Source organism: Mesocricetus auratus, unplaced genomic scaffold, assembly GCF_017639785.1.
Source record: "Mesocricetus auratus isolate SY011 unplaced genomic scaffold, BCM_Maur_2.0 Super-Scaffold_100026, whole genome shotgun sequence".
Taxonomy (NCBI): Eukaryota; Metazoa; Chordata; class Mammalia; order Rodentia; family Cricetidae; genus Mesocricetus; species Mesocricetus auratus.
Window position 1 is genome coordinate 28367233 of NW_024429207.1, and position 6275 is coordinate 28373507.

At 48.7% G+C, this 6275-nt stretch overlaps 1 protein-coding gene across 2 annotated transcripts in view; it reads right to left on the minus strand.

Annotated features, from left to right (window-relative positions):
- Plat (plasminogen activator, tissue type) overlaps positions 1–2624 on the minus strand; it is a 26223-nt gene extending 23599 nt beyond the window's left edge. For both annotated transcript variants that reach the window (XM_021225103.2, XM_013110872.3), the window contains exon 1: positions 2438–2624. The gene's annotated coding sequence lies outside the window, so the exon portion shown is untranslated. The remainder of the gene's footprint in view (positions 1–2437) is intronic.
- Between the last annotated feature and the right edge of the window lie 3651 nt (positions 2625–6275).

Here is a 6275-nt window from a genome sequence, read left to right on the forward strand (position 1 = left end):
AGTCGGACCTGTCAATCACAGGTCACCCCCAGAATCTTGGCCAGTGGCATGGCACGCACTGCTAAGGACACCCAGTTCTTTACAGCGGATGCTGAGGACAGCTGGTCCGTGTTTCCTGGGATGTGCTGACACAGCTCTCCTGGGCTGCCCCTTCAAACATGCCAGAGAAATGAGTGCTGCATGACCAGCAATCTGCTTCAGTCTCTTTCCCAGTAGCCAGGAACTGAGCTTAATCCTATCTAGAAAAGTTTGTCTCCCATACAAGGTGAAAGAAGACAGCTGGGCCAGTATTAGACGACAATGATGCATAACCAAGGCTCTGAGAGTCTCTACTTGTAATTTCCTTTTTCTTTCCTTCATTTCCTCCTTCTCTCTCTATCTCCCTCTTTCTTTCTTTGAGATAAGATCTCATTGTTTCCCAGGCCATCCCTGAACCTCTGATCTTCTTTCCTCCATCTCCTGAGTGCCAGGGATTAGAGGTGTTCACCACCACATCCAGTCTATGCTGGGAGTGAAATCTAAAGACTCCCTGCATGCTAGGCGAACACTGTCCGCTAAGCCATGGCCCCAACTCTAGCTCCAATTTTCTATAAATCTGGGCCATCAGCACTCTGATTGGGTTTGAAGTGAGACCCGTCACATGGCGAGACCCATCACGTGAATAGCTCAAAGCTGGCATTCATTCTTGGTTTCTGTGTTTAGTCGCTTCATCCAGAATTTTCTGCCTGTATGGCCAAAGCTAATGCCCCCCAAAAAGGGAATTAACAGAATATTCCAGCTTCTCATGACCCGATTTTACCGGACCAGAGCTGACATCACACAGAGAAACCAAGCAAAAAAACTATTCTGAGACAATAGATGCACAGTTGCCAAGTAGTCAGATGGGATTGACTGTTTCAACTCAGGCTGCAAAAGGCTCTCCCCCACAGAGACTTGCTGTCTCAGAGAAGGGTGGCGATTTTACAGTTCGAATGGAGCTAAGCCCCCTGCCGATGAGTCAAAGTTGAAGCCTCCTCCACCATGAGACTGAAAACAACCACAGGTGCTTTCGGCTCAAACTCACACCAGTCCTTCCAGCTGATGAGCCCTGCAGGACTCTGGGAGTCATTCTCACACCCCTGGCTGAGCACACTGCTCAGCGAGCAGCTTCCTCTCACCGGTCCCCAAAGCCTTGGCAGAAGCACCGATGCTCCTCAGCTCCTTCTGGCTGCACCAAGCATCCTTGGTCTGGGAGGAAGCACACAGACCGCTGTACATCTCTCGGGAGGCTTCCCAAATGATCTGGGGGGTGTCCTCATGATCCAGCTTAGGTGTGTGTGTGTGTGTGGTGAGGGATGCAGCTAGTATTGCTTCCACCAAGATACAGGCTAGCTCTCCTGACAGCACTTTGAGTGGAATACACCGATGGGCAGAGGGAACTATTTTAGTGTTTCCAGAATCCAGTCTGGGATTGAATATGACTTAACCCCCACTGGATGTATGCACTCAGCATGCCGCTGACCTGCATTGATTGGTTCTGCCTTGGTCAGGCTCTGCAGCTCAGAAGGAAAAAAAAATCCCTAAGTAGCCTTGCAGTAAGTGTACTCCCGTTGTCTTTGTGATGCGCTCATGGGATTGTAAACTCCCACCTCCACCACACCCCTGCCCTATTATCCGCTTCAGCAGACCAAACTGGCCACCAGATAAACCATTGCTACCGCGTTTCTTTGCACTGAAGTTTGTCCTTGGTTATCTGGGAGCGCCGCATACTTTCCCTCCCTCATCCAGCCTGCTCCTCCCCGCGCTGTCTCTCTAAGGTTAGGAAAACAAAGGTCCCGAGAGAATGCAGAGAGCTTTAGCATTTTCCTGCTGCAGCATGAGAAAGCAAGGGGTCAAACCGACGGGTCAAGCCTTGAGAGGATGTGATGAGCGCCCTGAGGGACCAGAGCAGCTTTGCATCCTCACTCCAAGTGCTCATAAGAGGTTCCTAAAAGTCCCGACTTCTCTCGCCCAGAACTTCCTGCCTAGTTAATCATGCTGTCCTGGCAATCCCCCTCCTTGATGCCCAGCCTGTTTCTTAGTGGGTCCACTAGGAAAGAAGGCGACCATAGAACACCCGCCAGGACTCTCGCTCTCCAATGTAGTTACTGCCCGTTAATGCTGCTCCCATTGTCTGTGCAAAGAACCCGAGTCATTCTTTACTTTCTCCCCTTACTGTGCAAGCAAGACTTCTGCAAGAAAGGCATCTCTCCTATCCTCTCCCTCTAGGAATCACTTCAGTTTACCCGGAGTCATTGCAAAGTGCTCCCCCTTCTGTGTGGACGCTAGGTGGTCCTCTTTCTGCCTGAATTACAAGTCTGTGCTTCGGTTAAGCATTCCTTCGTTGCCTCAGTTTCCCCCCAAACATTTCAAAGGGACAGAAGAGGGGTCCGCTGTTAGGTGCAGACATCCGGCTTACCGCGAGTTCTTGCTTCTTTCCCAGTCTCGCAGGGGCTTCTTCTTGCCGCTGAGCTGTTGGGTCGCTGCAGGCTCTGTCTCCCTGAGCTGTTCAAGCCAATTTTAAGGGAGAAGGAGGGGTGGGGCCAGTGGCTCTGTGTGGGCGGGTTTCTCCTGTGCCGGTGGGTGCCGGGTGGACCGGGCCACCGGGGAGCCAATGGAGCAGCCTGTGTCTCTAAGGAGGGGGAGGAAGTGCGCGCGCAGGAGCACAGCCTGTCTTGGCGTGGCGCCAGCTTGATTATTCACCATACTGACATCATCCAATCGTAGGAATTTTCAGAGTTGGAAGGGACTTAAGAATCATCCTGTTGTAAAATCCTGGTCTCAAAGGCCTAAAAGGGACTCGCAGGATCGAGTGCTCTAAGCCCCTGTCTTGACCATGAGTTTATAGTCCTAAACAGCCCCGCCCGACTAGGGGCTTCTTCTGGAATCTGAAGAAGTAACTACCCCTCAGGACACACGGAGGGACGCTGTGCCGGGTTGGGAGTGACTGGGGACAGTAAGCACATGACGTCAGGGCTGTTGCTGATCTCCCTACCTCTGACCTGCTGCTCTCTCTCCCTAGGCCCCTGGGCTGGGGCGCTTCCTGGCCACTTCTCAGCGGAGGGCTCTCAGGGAACTAAGAAAAGTGAAGGCATGGAGCAGGAATTCCATCACACGCCATCCTTCTCCTAGAGGGGGCTCCACGAAAGCTCCTGGGAGCTGCCATTCTGATAGTCTATACCCTTTCACAACCTACAGAAGCCTCAATAGTCCCGGGGCATCAAGCCCCCCCCCCATTCCAGTCTTCCTCTGCAGCTGTGTGCACATCAGAGAGGCTCAGCAAGTTACCTCTGTCTGTTACTCTTGGCTGGGGGTAGCCGAGAGGAGCGTTTCTCAGCAGTCATAGTTGCCCCCGCTTTGCTGATAGAGAGCAGCTAAAACCGACAGCTCCAGAAACCTCGGCTTTTGTGTTTCTACCATCTGTGAGTTTATTTCCCTTGTCGGACTCCAGGGGAGATCCGGCAGCCAGAGGCAAGGGAAGTTGAGGCCCTGACAATGGGGACTTTGAATTTAGTCAAAGGTCTGCCGCGGGGTGGGAAAAAGAAAATAAATCTTGGCGACATCACACCCTGGGAAAATTGCCTAGAAGCCCTTTGCTCTCAAGAGAAATAAAATCCAAGTCCCGATAACATGGGGACGGGTGGGTAAGGAGAAGTGTGGAAGAAAGAGTCCCTACGGGCTGGCTTCTGCAGTGGGGGTGGGGGTGGGGTTCTCTCTGTAGAGAGTGTGCCACCTGTTGGAGGTAGAGGGCAGGGGACAGCTGATGGGGCCCCGGGACTGAGACCAGGATGACACTAAACACTAAATAAGTTGTGTGGTCTAAGAAAAGCCCAAAGGGAAGAGAGGTGGGTGGTGAGACTCTGGTAGTGGGGTCTGTTTGCTGTGAGGGCCTCCTCTTAAAGGGAAACTGAGTTTTCAAGGATAACGGAGGGAAACATCCAAATGGAGCATACTGTGGTGCTGTGCCCCTCATGGCATGCCACTGCTGGTCCTGTCTTGAAAGTAGACCCTACCAAGATGCAAGGCTCACAGACCTGCCCCTCCCTGCCCCACTTCTGCAGGAAGATGTATGGGTTGTTAACAAATGCTGCAGTGGCGAGGGACTTTTCTTCTGTGATATAGTTGACTGTACTTCCATAGCTCACCCTCGCCCAGACGCCTCTAAGTAACCCGAGTTAAACTTTTCTCTAAGCTACACTCATGGAATTGGTGTGTGTGTGTGTGTGTGTGTGTGTGTGTGTGTGTGTATGTGTGTGTGTGTGTGTGTCTGTCTGTCCTCAGTAATGTGTCTGGGGTGAATAGACATTTGTTCCTGTCTCCTTAGAAGTTAATGCATCATATGTTGTCTAGGCCTTCTTCTAGACTGGAGACTTGCACTGGCCATCTGGGCCAGGTGTGTGAATTGCACACTCACACACACCCTGGGAAGCAACAGATGTGACAAAGGGGAGTATGAAAGTAGCCCTTAGAAATGGTGATGCCTATGAGGAGTTAATTTGTCACTAGGCTGTACTGGAGGGCTTTGCATTTTTCTTTCAAATCTCTAGTAAGCTTGAAATGACAAAAATTAAAAGTTTAAAATCAGGTAATTCTCTTGGAGCAGTAACTCTTTGAAATTTTTAATCTAATAATACTAAGTTTTAAAATTCCACACATGATTATAATAGCTCTAAAACATTGGGTTCTGTTTGTTTTGAGACTAGCTATGTAGCTCAGGCTGACGTTGAACTTCCAAAAGTGCATAATCAAGCCTGGTGTAAAACACTGTTTTGAGAATGTGACACTGGAAACAATTAAGTCAAAAATAGAGAAACTGTCATATGATGTATCAGCATAGTCCAGTATTGTATAGTATTAGGATGATTGATAGCCAATTATATAGACATATCAAAACTGGTAATAGCACCTTGCCCCCCAAGTACGTGGAAAACAAACTTGTGTGTGAGCTGTGATGTGACTTCTGTACATTCCACAGGAATAAGTGGGAAAAGATTAAAACAGGACATCAGTGTTTGAGCACTGTAGCAACGGGTGGGTTATTTTCAGTTCCCTTCATGGTACCTGCACCCTGCCCTGAGAAAGTTAAGTGACTCCATACTGGATGCATGCAGGTCTGAATGTGCCCAGCCCGTGACTCTCTCTGACACAGGCATGAGGAAGCAATGGCTGTCCATAGGAGCAGGTTCCAGTGATAGAAATGTGCCTTTAATAACTAATCATGGACTTGTTCATGGATTTATTCAACTTCCTTCCAAATGCTTTCTATTTTCAGGTCATCCCTTGATAGTGTGGATCAAGTTTCTTTGCTCTTCAAAGTTGGATTCCCTTTCTTTGGACTTACCGCCCCTCGGATGAGTTTCTAATACAGCGGACAGTCACCCTTGAGCTATGTGGCCCATTAAGAGACCAGGGTTGGACACCAGGAAGTTTGTTCTGGTCTCTGTTTGCCTTGTGTTTAAATTTGCTTTCTTGTGTTTCAAATGAGAGTGGTGGAGTCATAGGCTTGTTATGTGACTCAAATAGGACACCATGGGAAAGAAAATGCTTTTTGATGCATGATTTGCTGTTGGGGGTTTAATAAATGACTTTTCCAGGGCTGGGGATGTGGGTCAATGGCAAGGTGATTGTCTCTGTTCGGGTGGAAAGCCCTTTGGAAGGGAAGGTTCTTTGTCTTTCCAGAGATGGCAAAGGGACCTTTACAGACTTCTCACCTCAAGTTTTCTCAAAGCATCTTCTAAGCAACATTGCTGTCACACACATAAACAAAACCACTGCGCCCAATGCAAGGTAATAAGAGGGGAAACTGTGGAGGAGAAGAGATGTGTGGGAACTCTGTGCCTTCTACTTGACTTTTCTTTTATCTTAAGACTGCCCTCAGAGGGCTAGAGGGACGGCTCAGTAGTTGGGAGCGCACACTGCTCTTGCAGAGGTCCTGAGGTTGATTCTCCACACCCACATGTAACTCCACAACTGCCTATAACTCCAGCTCCAGGGGCTCCAATGTCGCTAGCATGTGTACAAACACGATTAAAAAATAATAAAATATAAAACCAAGTCATTTTAAAAACTGCTCTAAGAAATGTCTGTTTTAAAAGTGCTTGAAATGTATACTAGAGTCATTTCAGACATTGAAATAGATATATAAAACATTTGCTATTACATATTATACAAAAGGTCTTGCTTATTTTGATGAGATAGGTGAGATCATTCACTGCCCTTCCCCCGTTTCCATGCCAGCATATTTCATGCCTATGTCA